This window comes from Mesoplodon densirostris, chromosome 1, assembly GCF_025265405.1.
Source record: "Mesoplodon densirostris isolate mMesDen1 chromosome 1, mMesDen1 primary haplotype, whole genome shotgun sequence".
Classification (NCBI taxonomy): domain Eukaryota; kingdom Metazoa; phylum Chordata; class Mammalia; order Artiodactyla; family Ziphiidae; genus Mesoplodon; species Mesoplodon densirostris.
Genome location: NC_082661.1, coordinates 125,336,430 through 125,348,841, shown reverse-complemented (window position 1 = coordinate 125,348,841; position 12,412 = coordinate 125,336,430).

Here is a 12,412-nt window from a genome sequence, read left to right as displayed (position 1 = left end):
TTTTCTGGATGTCCCTTTTGACTGGAGGGAAGTGATACTTCTTTGTAGTGCAGATTTGCATTGCCCGCTTGCTTGCTTGGCCAAAAAGGGCGTATGCGTTTTCTCGTGAATATATTCAGGAGAAAGCACATATGCTCTTTTTGGCCAAGTGCATCATTGTCCAAGTTGTGCCCCTCTTCCTGTGCTTTACAGGCGATTCCAAGGTACCTCTTGAAATCTGTTTCCTGCTATTTTGCCTCACTTTCAAGTCCGCCTCGTTGACTTCCCTCAAAAGATTTTTGGACGATAGTTGCCCTTTATCACTCTGACAGTTTGTGAATTGCTGTGCCCCTGAGCTCCATTTCTCAACTCGTTTTTTTGTGAGCTGAACGCCAGTCCAAAATTTTGGATCATGTCCTATACTGGTTCCCGGTGGGTGGCTGGGACTTTGGTTAATTGTTCTTCCTGCCGGGAAATTAGAGTGACATGTGCCCGTCCAAATGCCTAACAGCTACTCTCTCATGGGTTCTCCCTCGTCCCTTCCATCCTCTGCCAAATTGGGAACCTGTGCAAACCAGGAGGTTAAAGGGCCTGTCTCTCCAAGTTGGGAGATTGATAGTAAGGCAGTTGGAAAGTCAAACTGGAGCACCAGGAGAGGGACTATTCGTTGAGTTTTAGAAACCTTTCGTATTCACAGTGTGTCCATTCTCTAGGTTTCCTGTACATGTTATAGCTGTAGTAATATTCCCTTGAACCTGGAGAGTTGGGACCCATGGAATGGGGGCCATGCATTATTGCTTGAAAGGGTCTGCATTTGCTCACCCAATCTCACCAATCCTCTCAGTCCCAAGTGTCCAGCCTTATGCCACATCCAGCTGTCATTGTAGATAGGGTCTTTCCAGGTTTCCTCAGACACCCTGAAGGAATTGTAAAGAATTTCCCTGTTTTTTGGTTTTGCTTTTGAAATTCCTTTTTATACTGAGTTTGAGCTGATTCTCGCTGCCATGTTTATGCCACTCTAGACACACTTGATTCCCTTATGGAGTCATATCAATACATAGGTTTTAAGATTCTTACTAGTCAGGTATATTACTCTGCAGGAAATATGGGGTTTTGAGTCTCTTTCACTGAGGAAGGTGTAGGTCTTGTCTATTCCAAAGTTGGTTTTTCGAACGGTCCCTGTGCTTATATCAAACTCTGGTTTTATGCATCACCCCACCTCTCCATCCCCTTTAGGCAGGCATAAGAGTGTTTTCTAAATGTGAGACTCTATTCTCTTTCCTAACTCAGTTCACGTGTAGCCATGTTTACAGGATCTTCATAAGTGATATCTTATGATAAGTTTCTTTTTCTGTGTGACTTATTTCACTTAGAATCATCGTACCAGAATCCACTCACTTTGCTGCTACTGGTCTTATGACATTGATTTCATGGCAGAGGAATATTCCATCGTACGTAAGTACCACAATGTTTTGAACCATTTTTATATTTCCTGGGATATTTAAGGTGTACCCAAGTTGAGGTTCTTGTAGTCAGTGCAGCCCTAAATTTGGAGGTGGCTCTTTCTTATTGATTTTCAGTTTTCCCAAGGTATATTCCCTAGACTGGAAGTGGCCTTGGCTCTGTAGCTCTGTTGTTTACTTGTTTTAGGGAACACAATGCACTCCTCCAGTGAGGCAGTTGGCAATTTACATCCCGCCCATCAGCATAACAAGGCTTCCTGTTCTCCAGGGCCTGTCTTGCCTTTCTGGTTTTTACACATTTTCTGGATGTCCCTTTTGACTGGAGGGAAGTGATACTTCTTTGTAGTGCAGATTTGCATTGCCCGCTTGCTTGCTTGGCCAAAAAGGGCGTATGCGTTTTCTCGTGAATATATTCAGGAGAAAGCACATATGCTCTTTTTGGCCAAGTGCATCATTGTCCAAGTTGTGCCCCTCTTCCTGTGCTTTACAGGCGATTCCAAGGTACCTCTTGAAATCTGTTTCCTGCTATTTTGCCTCACTTTCAAGTCCGCCTCGTTGACTTCCCTCAAAAGATTTTTGGACGATAGTTGCCCTTTATCACTCTGACAGTTTGTGAATTGCTGTGCCCCTGAGCTCCATTTCTCAACTCGTTTTTTTGTGAGCTGAACGCCAGTCCAAAATTTTGGATCATGTCCTATACTGGTTCCCGGTGGGTGGCTGGGACTTTGGTTAATTGTTCTTCCTGCCGGGAAATTAGAGTGACATGTGCCCGTCCAAATGCCTAACAGCTACTCTCTCATGGGTTCTCCCTCGTCCCTTCCATCCTCTGCCAAATTGGGAACCTGTGCAAACCAGGAGGTTAAAGGGCCTGTCTCTCCAAGTTGGGAGATTGATAGTAAGGCTGTTGGAAAGTCAAACTGGAGCACCAGGAGAGGGACTATTCGTTGAGTTTTAGAAACCTTTCGTATTCACAGTGTGTACATTCTCTAGGTTTCCTGTACATGTTATAGCTGTAGTAATATTCCCTTGAACCTGGAGAGTTGGGACCCATGGAATGGGGGCCATGCATTATTGCTTGAAAGGGTCTGCATTTGCTCACCCAATCTCACCAATCCTCTCAGTCCCAAGTGTCCAGCCTTATGCCACATCCAGCTGTCATTGTAGATAGGGTCTTTCCAGGTTTCCTCAGACACCCTGAAGGAATTGTAAAGAATTTCCCTGTTTTTTGGTTTTGCTTTTGAAATTCCTTTTTATAGTGAGTTTGAGCTGATTCTCGCTGCCATGTTTATGCCACTCTAGACACACTTGTTTGCCTTATGGAGTCATATCAATACATAGGTTTTAAGATTCTTACTAGTCAGATATATTCCTCTGCGGGAAATATGGGGTTTTGAGTCTCTTTCACTGAGGAAGGTGTAGGTCTTGTCTATTCCAAAGTTGGTTTTTGGAACGGTCCCTGTGCTTATATCAAACTCTGGTTTTATGCATCACCCCACCTCTCCATCCCCTTAATGCAGGCATAAGAGTGTTTTCTAAATGTGAGACTCTGTTCTCTTTCCTAACTCAGTTCACGTGTAGCCATGTTTACAGGATCTTCATAAGTGATATCTTATGATAAGTTTCTTTTTCTGTGTGACTTATTTCACTTAGAATCATCGTACCTGAATCCACTCACTTTGCTGCTACTGGTCTTATGACATTGATTTCATGGCTGATGAATATTCCATCGTACGTAAGTACCACAATGTTTTGAACCATTTTTATATTTCCTGGGATATTTAAGGTGTACCCAAGTTGAGGTTCTTGTAGTCAGTGCAGCCCTAAATTTGAGGTGGCTCTTTCTTATTGATTTTCAGTTTTCGCAATGTATATTCCCTAGACTGGAAGTGGCTTTGGCTCTGTAGCTCTGTTGTTTACTTGTTTTAGGGAACACAATGCACTCCTCCAGTGAGGCAGTTGGCAATTTACATCCCGCCCATCAGCATAACAAGGCTCCCTGTTCTCCAGGGCCTGTCTTGCCTTTCTGGTTTTTACACATTTTGTGGATGTCCCTTTTGACCGGTGGGAAGTGATACTTCTTTGTAGTGCAGATTTGCATTGCCCGCTTGCTTGCTTGGCCAAAAAGGGCGTATGCGTTTACTCCTGAATATATTCAGGAGAAAACACATACGCCCTTTTTGGCCAAGTGCATCATTGTCCAAGTTGTGCCCCTCTTCCTGTGCTTTACAGGCGATTCCAAGTTACCTCTTGAAATCTGTTTCCTGCTATTTTGCCTCACTTTCAAGTCCGCCTCGTTGACTTCCCTCAACAGATTTTTGGACGATAGTTGTCCTTTATCACTCTGCCAGTTTGTGAATTGCTGTGCCCCTGAGCTCCATTTCTCAACTCGTTTTTTGGGAGCTGAACGCCACTCCAAAATTTTGGATCATGTCCTATACTGGTTCCGGGTGGGTGGCTGAGACTTTGGTTAATTCTTCTTCCTGCCGGGAAATTAGAGTGACATGTGCCCATCCAAATGCCTAACAGCTACTCTCTCATGGCTTCTCCCTCGTCCCTTCCATCCTCTGCCAAATTGGGAACCTGTGCAAACCAGGAGGTTAAAGGGCCTGTCTCTCCAAGTTGGGAGATTGATAGTAAGGCAGTTGGAAAGTCAAACTGGAGCACCAGGAGAGGGACTATTCGTTGAGTTTTAGAAACCTTTCGTATTCACAGTGTGTACATTCTCTAGGTTTCCTGTACATGTTATAGCTGTAGTAATATTCCCTTCAACCTGGAGAGTTGGGACCCATGGAATGGGGGCCATGCATTATTGCTTGAAAGGGTCTGCATTTGCTCACCCAATCTCACCAATCCTCTCAGTCCCAAGTGTCCAGCCTTATGCCACATCCAGCTGTCATTGTAGACAGGGTCTTTCCAGGTTTCCTCAGACACCCTGAAGGAATTGTAAAGAATTTCCCTGTTTTTTGGTTTTGCTTTTGAAATTCCTTTTTATAGTGAGTTTGAGCTGATTCTCGCTGCCATGTTTATGCCACTCTAGACACACTTGTTTGCCTTATGGAGTCATATCAATACATAGGTTTTAAGATTCTTACTAGTCAGATATATTCCTCTGCGGGAAATATGGGGTTTTGAGTCTCTTTCACTGAGGAAGGTGTAGGTCTTGTCTATTCCAAAGTTGGTTTTTGGAACGGTCCCTGTGCTTATGTCAAACTCTGGTTTTATGCATCACCCCACCTCTCCATCCCCTTTAGGCAGGCATAAGAGTGTTTTCTAAATGTGAGACTCTGTTCTCTTTCCTAACTCAGTTCACGTGTAGCCATGTTTACAGGATCTTCATAAGTGATATCTTATGATAAGTTTCTTTTTCTGTGTGACTTATTTCACTTAGAATCATCGTACCTGAATCCACTCACTTTGCTGCTACTGGTCTTATGACATTGATTTCATGGCTGAGGGATATTCCATCGTACGTAAGTACCACAATGTTTTGAACCATTTTTATATTTCCTGGGATATTTAAGGTGTACCCAAGTTGAGGTTCTTGTAGTCAGTGCAGCCCTAAATTTGGAGGTGGCTCTTTCTTATTGATTTTCAGTTTTCCCAAGGTATATTCCCTAGACTGGAAGTGGCCTTGACTCTGTAGCTCTGTTGTTTACTTGTTTTCGGGAACACAATGCACTCCTCCAGTGAGGCAGTTGGCAATTTACATCCCGCCTATCAGCATAACAAGGCTCCCAGTTCTCCAAGGCCTGTCTTGCCTTTCTGGTTTTTACACATTTTGTGGATGTCCCTTTTGACCGGTGGGAAATGATACTTCTTTGTAGTGCAGATTTGCATTGCCTGCTTGCTTGCTTGGCCAAAAAGGGCGTATGCGTTTTCTCCTGAATATATTCAGGAGAAAACGCATACGCCCTTTTTGGTCAAGTGCATCATTGTCCAAGTTATGCCCCTCTTCCTGTGCTTTACAGGCGATTCCAAGGTACCTCTTGAAATCTGTTTCCTGCTATTTTGCCTCGCTTTCAAGTCCGCCTCGTTGACTTCCCTCAACAGATTTTTGGACGATAGTTGTCCTTTATCACTCTGCCAGTTTGTGAATTGCTGTGCCCCTGAGCTTCATTTCTCAACTCGTTTTTTGGGAGCTGAACGCAAGTCCAAAATTTTGGATCATGTCCTATACTGGTTCCTGGTGGGTGGCTGAGACTTTGGTTAATTCTTCATCCTGCCGGGCAATTAGAGTGACACGTGCCCTTCCAAATGCCTAACAGCTACTCTCTCAGGGGTTCTCCCTCGTCCCATCCATCCTCTGCCAAATTGGGAACGTGTGCAAACCAGGAGGTTAAAGTGCCTGTCTCTCCAAGTTGGGAGATTGATAGTAAGGCAGTTGGAAAGTCAAACTGGAGCACCAGGAGAGGGACTATTCGTTGAGTTTTAGAAACCTTTCGTATTCACAGTGTGTCCATTCTCTAGGTTTCCTGTACATGTTATAGCTGTAGTAATATTCCCTTCAACCTGGAGAGTTGGGACCCATGGAATGGGGGCCATGCATTATTGCTTGAAAGGGTCTGCATTTGCTCACCCAATCTTACCAATCCTCTCAGTCCCAAGTGTCCAGCCTTATGCCACATCCAGCTGTCATTGTAGATATGGTCTTTCCAGGTTTCCTCAGACACCCTGAAGGAATTGTAAAGAATTTCCCTGTTTTTTGGTTTTGCTTTTGAAATTCCTTTTTATAGTGGGTTTGAGCTGATTCTCGCTGCCATGTTTATGCCACTCTAGACACACTTGTTCTCCTTATGGAGTCATATCAATACATAGATTTTAAGATTCTTACTAGTCAGATATATTCCTCTGCGGGAAATATGGGTTTTGAGTCTCTTTCACTGAGGAAGGTGTAGGTCTTGTCTATTCCAAAGTTGGTTTTTGGAACGGTCCCTGTGCTTATATCAAACTCTGGTTTTATGCATCACCCCACCTCTCCATCCCCTTTAGGCAGGCATAAGAGTGTTTTCTAAATGTGAGACTCTGTTCTCTTTCCTAACTCAGTTCACGTGTAGCCATGTTTACAGGATCTTCATAAATGATATCTTTTGATAAGTTTCTTTTTCTGTGTGACTTATTTCACTTAGAATCATCGTACCTGAATCCACTCACTTTGCTGCTACTGGTCTTATGACATTGATTTCATGGCTGAGGGATATTCCATCGTACGTAAGTACCACAATGTTTTGAACCATTTTTATATTTCCTGGGATATTTAAGGTGTACCCAAGTTGAGGTTCTTGTAGTCAGTGCAGCCCTAAATTTGGAGGTGGCTCTTTCTTATTGATTTTCAGTTTTCCCAAGGTATATTCCCTAGACAGGAAGTGGCCTTGGCTCTGTAGCTCTGTTGTTTACTTGTTTTAGTGAACACAATGCACTCCTCCAGTGAGGCAGTTGGCAATTTACATCCCGCCCATCAGCATAACAAGGCTCCATGTTCTCCAGAGCCTGTCTTGCCTTTCTGGTTTTTACACATTTGTGGATGTCCCTTTTGACCGGTGGGAAGTGATACTTCTTTGTAGTGCAGATTTGCATTGCCCGCTTCCTTGCTTGGCCAAAAAGGGCGTATGCGTTTTCTCCTGAATATATTCAGGAGAAAACACATACGCCCTTTTTGGCCAAGTGCATCAATGTCCAAGTTGTGCCCCTCTTCCTGTGCTTTACAGGCGATTCCAAGGTACCTCTTGAAATCTGTTTCCTGCTATTTTGCCTCACTTTCAAGTCCGCCTCGTTGACTTCCCTCAACAGATTTTTGGACGATAGTTGTCCTTTATCACTCTACCAGTTTGTGAATTGCTGTGCCCCTGAGCTCCATTTCTCAACTCGTTTTTTGTGAGCTGAACGCCAGTCCAAAATTTTGGATCATGTCTTATACTGGTTCCCGGTGGGTGGCTGAGACTTTGGTTAATTCTTCTTCCTGCCGGGAAATTAGAGTGACATGTGCCCGTCCAAATGCCTAACAGCTACTCTCTCATGGGTTCTCCCTCGTCCCTTCCATCCTCTGCCAAATTGGGAACCTGTGCAAACCAGGAGGTTAAAGGGCCTGTCTCTCCAAGTTGGGAGATTGATAGTAAGGCAGTTGGAAAGTCAAACTGGAGCACCAGGAGAGGGACTATTCGTTGAGTTTTAGAAACCTTTCGTATTCACAGTGTGTACATTCTCTAGGTTTCCTGTACATGTTATAGCTGTAGTAATATTCCCTTCAACCTGGAGAGTTGGGACCCATGGAATGGGGGCCATGCATTATTGCTTGAAAGGGTCTGCATTTGCTCACCCAATCTCACCAATCCTCTCAGTCCCAAGTGTCCAGCCTTATGCCACTTCCAGCTGTCATTGTAGATAGGGTCTTTCCAGGTTTCCTCAGACACCCTGAAGGAATTGTAAAGAATTTCCCTGTTTTTTGGTTTTGCTTTTGAAATTCCTTTTTATAGTGAGTTTGAGCTGATTCTCGCTGCCATGTTTATGCCACTCTAGACACACTTGTTTGCCTTATGGAGTCATATCAATACATAGGTTTTAAGATTCTTACTAGTCAGATATATTCCTCTGCGGGAAATATGGGGTTTTGAGTCTCTTTCACTGAGGAAGGTGTAGGTCTTGTCTATTCCAAAGTTGGTTTTTGGAACGGTCCCTGTGCTTATATCAAACTCTGGTTTTATGCATCACCCCACCTCTCCATCCCCTTAATGCAGGCATAAGAGTGTTTTCTAAATGTGAGACTCTGTTCTCTTTCCTAACTCAGTTCACGTGTAGCCATGTTTACAGGATCTACATAAGTGATATCTTATGATAAGTTTCTTTTTCTGTGTGACTTATTTCACTTAGAATCATCATACCTGAATCCACTCACTTTGCTGCTACTGGTCTTATGACATTGATTTCATGGCTGAGGGATATTCCATCGTACGTAAGTACCACAATGTTTTGAACCATTTTTATATTTCCTGGGATATTTAAGGTGTACCCAAGTTGAGGTTCTTGTAGTCAGTGCAGCCCTAAATTTGGAGGTGGCTCTTTCTTATTGATTTTCAGTTTTCCCAAGGTATATTCCCTAGACTGGAAGTGGCCTTGGCTCTGTAGCTCTGTTGTTTACTTGTTTTAGGGAACACAATGCACTCCTCCAGTGAGGCAGTTGGCAATTTACATCCCGCCCATCAGCATAACAAGGCTCCCTGTTCTCCAGGGCCTGTCTTGCCTTTCTGGTTTTTACACATTTTGTGGATGTCCCTTTTGACCGGTGGGAAATGATACTTCTTTGTAGTGCAGATTTGCATTGCCTGCTTGCTTGCTTGGCCAAAAAGGGCGTATGCGTTTTCTCCTGAATATATTCAGGAGAAAACGCATACGCCCTTTTTGGCCAAGTGCATCATTGTCCAAGTTGTGCCCCTCTTCCTGTGCTTTACAGGCGATTCCAAGGTACCTCTTGAAATCTGTTTCCTGCTATTTTGCCTCACTTTCAAGTCCGCCTCGTTGACTTCCCTCAACAGATTTTTGGACGATAGTTGTCCTTTATCACTCTGCCAGTTTGTGAATTGCTGTGCCCCTGAGCTCCATTTCTCAACTCGTTTTTTTGTGAGCTGAACGCCAGTCCAAAATTTTGGATCATGTCCTATACTGGTTCCCGGTGGGTGGCTGAGACTTTGGTTAATTCTTCTTCCTGCCGGGAAATTAGAGTGACATGTGCCCGTCCAAATGCCTAACAGCTACTCTCTCATGGGTTCTCCCTCGTCCCTTCCATCCTCTGCCAAATTGGGAACCTGTGCAAACCAGGAGGTTAAAGTGCCTGTCTCTCCAAGTTGGGAGATTGATAGTAAGGCAGTTGGAAAGTCAAACTGGAGCACCAGGAGAGGGACTATTCGTGGAGTTTTAGAAACCTTTCGTATTCACAGTGTGTACATTCTCTAGGTTTCCTGTACATGTTATAGCTGTAGTAATATTCCCTTGAACCTGGAGAGTTGGGACCCATGGAATGGGGGCCATGCATTATTGCTTGAAAGGGTCTGCATTTGCTCACCCAATCTCACCAATCCTCTCAGTCCCAAGTGTCCAGCCTTATGCCACATCCAGCTGTCATTGTAGATAGGGTCTTTCCAGGTTTCCTCAGACACCCTGAAGGAATTGTAAAGAATTTCCCTGTTTTTTGGTTTTGCTTTTGAAATTCCTTTTTATAGTGAGTTTGAGCTGATTCTCGCTGCCATGTTTATGCCACTCTAGACACACTTGTTTGCCTTATGGAGTCATATCAATACATAGGTTTTAAGATTCTTACTAGTCAGATATATTCCTCTGCGGGAAATATGGGGTTTTGAGTCTCTTTCACTGAGGAAGGTGTAGGTCTTGTCTATTCCAAAGTTGGTTTTTGGAACGGTCCCTGTGCTTATATCAAACTCTGGTTTTATGCATCACCCCACCTCTCCATCCCCTTAATGCAGGCATAAGAGTGTTTTCTAAATGTGAGACTCTGTTCTCTTTCCTAACTCAGTTCACGTGTAGCCATGTTTACAGGATCTTCATAAGTGATATCTTATGATAAGTTTCTTTTTCTGTGTGACTTATTTCACTTAGAATCATCGTACCTGAATCCACTCACTTTGCTGCTACTGGTCTTATGACATTGATTTCATGGCTGAGGGATATTCCATCGTACGTAAGTACCACAATGTTTTGAACCATTTTTATATTTCCTGGGATATTTAAGGTGTACCCAAGTTGAGGTTCTTGTAGTCAGTGCAGCCCTAAATTTGGAGGTGGCTCTTTCTTATTGATTTTCAGTTTTCCCAAGGTATATTCCCTAGACTGGAAGTGGCCTTGACTCTGTAGCTCTGTTGTTTACTTGTTTTAGGGAACACAATGCACTCCTCCAGTGAGGCAGTTGGCAATTTACATCCCGCCTATCAGCATAACAAGGCTCCCAGTTCTCCAAGGCCTGTCTTGCCTTTCTGGTTTTTACACATTTTGTGGATGTCCCTTTTGACCGGTGGGAAATGATACTTCTTTGTAGTGCAGATTTGCATTGCCTGCTTGCTTGCTTGGCCAAAAAGGGCGTATGCGTTTTCTCCTGAATATATTCAGGAGAAAACGCATACGCCCTTTTTGGCCAAGTGCATCATTGTCCAAGTTGTGCCCCTCTTCCTGTGCTTTACAGGCGATTCCAAGGTACCTCTTGAAATCTGTTTCCTGCTATTTTGCCTCACTTTCAAGTCCGCCTCGTTGACTTCCCTCAACAGATTTTTGGACGATAGTTGTCCTTTATCACTCTACCAGTTTGTGAATTGCTGTGCCCCTGAGCTCCATTTCTCAACTCGCTCTTTGTGAGCTGAACGCCAGTCCAAAATTTTGGATCATGTCTTATACTGGTTCCCGGTGGGTGGCTGAGACTTTGGTTAATTCTTCTTCCTGCCGGGAAATTAGAGTGACATGTGCCCGTCCAAATGCCTAACAGCTACTCTCTCATGGGTTCTCCCTCGTCCCTTCCATCCTCTGCCAAATTGGGAACCTGTGCAAACCAGGAGGTTAAAGGGCCTGTCTCTCCAAGTTGGGAGATTGATAGTAAGGCAGTTGGAAAGTCAAACTGGAGCACCAGGAGAGCGACTATTCGTTGAGTTTTAGAAACCTTTCGTATTCACAGTGTGTACATTCTCTAGGTTTCCTGTACATGTTATAGCTGTAGTAATATTCCCTTCAAAATGGAGAGTTGGGACCCATGGAATGGGGGCCATGCATTATTGCTTGAAAGGGTCTGCATTTGCTCACCCAATCTCACCAATCCTCTCAGTCCCAAGTGTCCAGCCTTATGCCACATCCAGCTGTCATTGTAGATAGGGTCTTTCCAGGTTTCCTCAGACACCCTGAAGGAATTGTAAAGAATTTCCCTGTTTTTTGGTTTTGCTTTTGAAATTCCTTTTTATACTGAGTTTGAGCTGATTCTCGCTGCCATGTTTATGCCACTCTAGACACACTTGTTTGCCTTATGGAGTCATATCAATACATAGGTTTTAAGATTCTTACTAGTCAGATATATTCCTCTGCGGGAAATATGGGGTTTTGAGTCTCTTTCACTGAGGAAGGTGTAGGTCTTGTCTATTCCAAAGTTGGTTTTTGGAACGGTCCCTGTGCTTATATCAAACTCTGGTTTTATGCATCACCCCACCTCTCCATCCCCTTAATGCAGGCATAAGAGTGTTTTCTAAATGTGAGACTCTGTTCTCTTTCCTAACTCAGTTCACGTGTAGCCATGTTTACAGGATCTACATAAGTGATATCTTATGATAAGTTTCTTTTTCTGTGTGACTTATTTCACTTAGAATCATCGTACCTGAATCCACTCACTTTGCTGCTACTGGTCTTATGACATTGATGTCATGGCTGAGGAATATTCCATCGTACGTAAGTACCACAATGTTTTGAAACATTTTTATATTTCCTGGGATATTTAAGGTGTACCCAAGTTGAGGTTCTTGTAGTCAGTGCAGCCCTAAATTTGGAGGTGGCTCTTTCTTATTGATTTTCAGTTTTCCCAAGGTATATTCCCTAGACTGGAAGTGGCCTTGGCTCTGTAGCTCTGTTGTTTACTTGTTTTAGGGAACACAATGCACTCCTCCAGTGAGGCAGTTGGCAATTTACATCCCGCCCATCAGCATAACAAGGCTCCCTGTTCTCCAGGGCCTGTCTTGCCTTTCTGGTTTTCACATATTTTGTGGATGTCCCTTTTGACCGGTGGGAAGTGATACTTCTTTGTAGTGCAGATTTGCATTGCCTGCTTGCTTGCTTGGCCAAAAAGGGCGTATGCGTTTTCTCCTGAATATATTCAGGAGAAAACGCATACGCCCTTTTTGGCCAAGTGCATCATTGTCCAAGTTGTGCCCCTCTTCCTGTGCTTTACAGGCGATTCCAAGGTACCTCTTGAAATCTGTTTCCTGCTATTTTGCCTC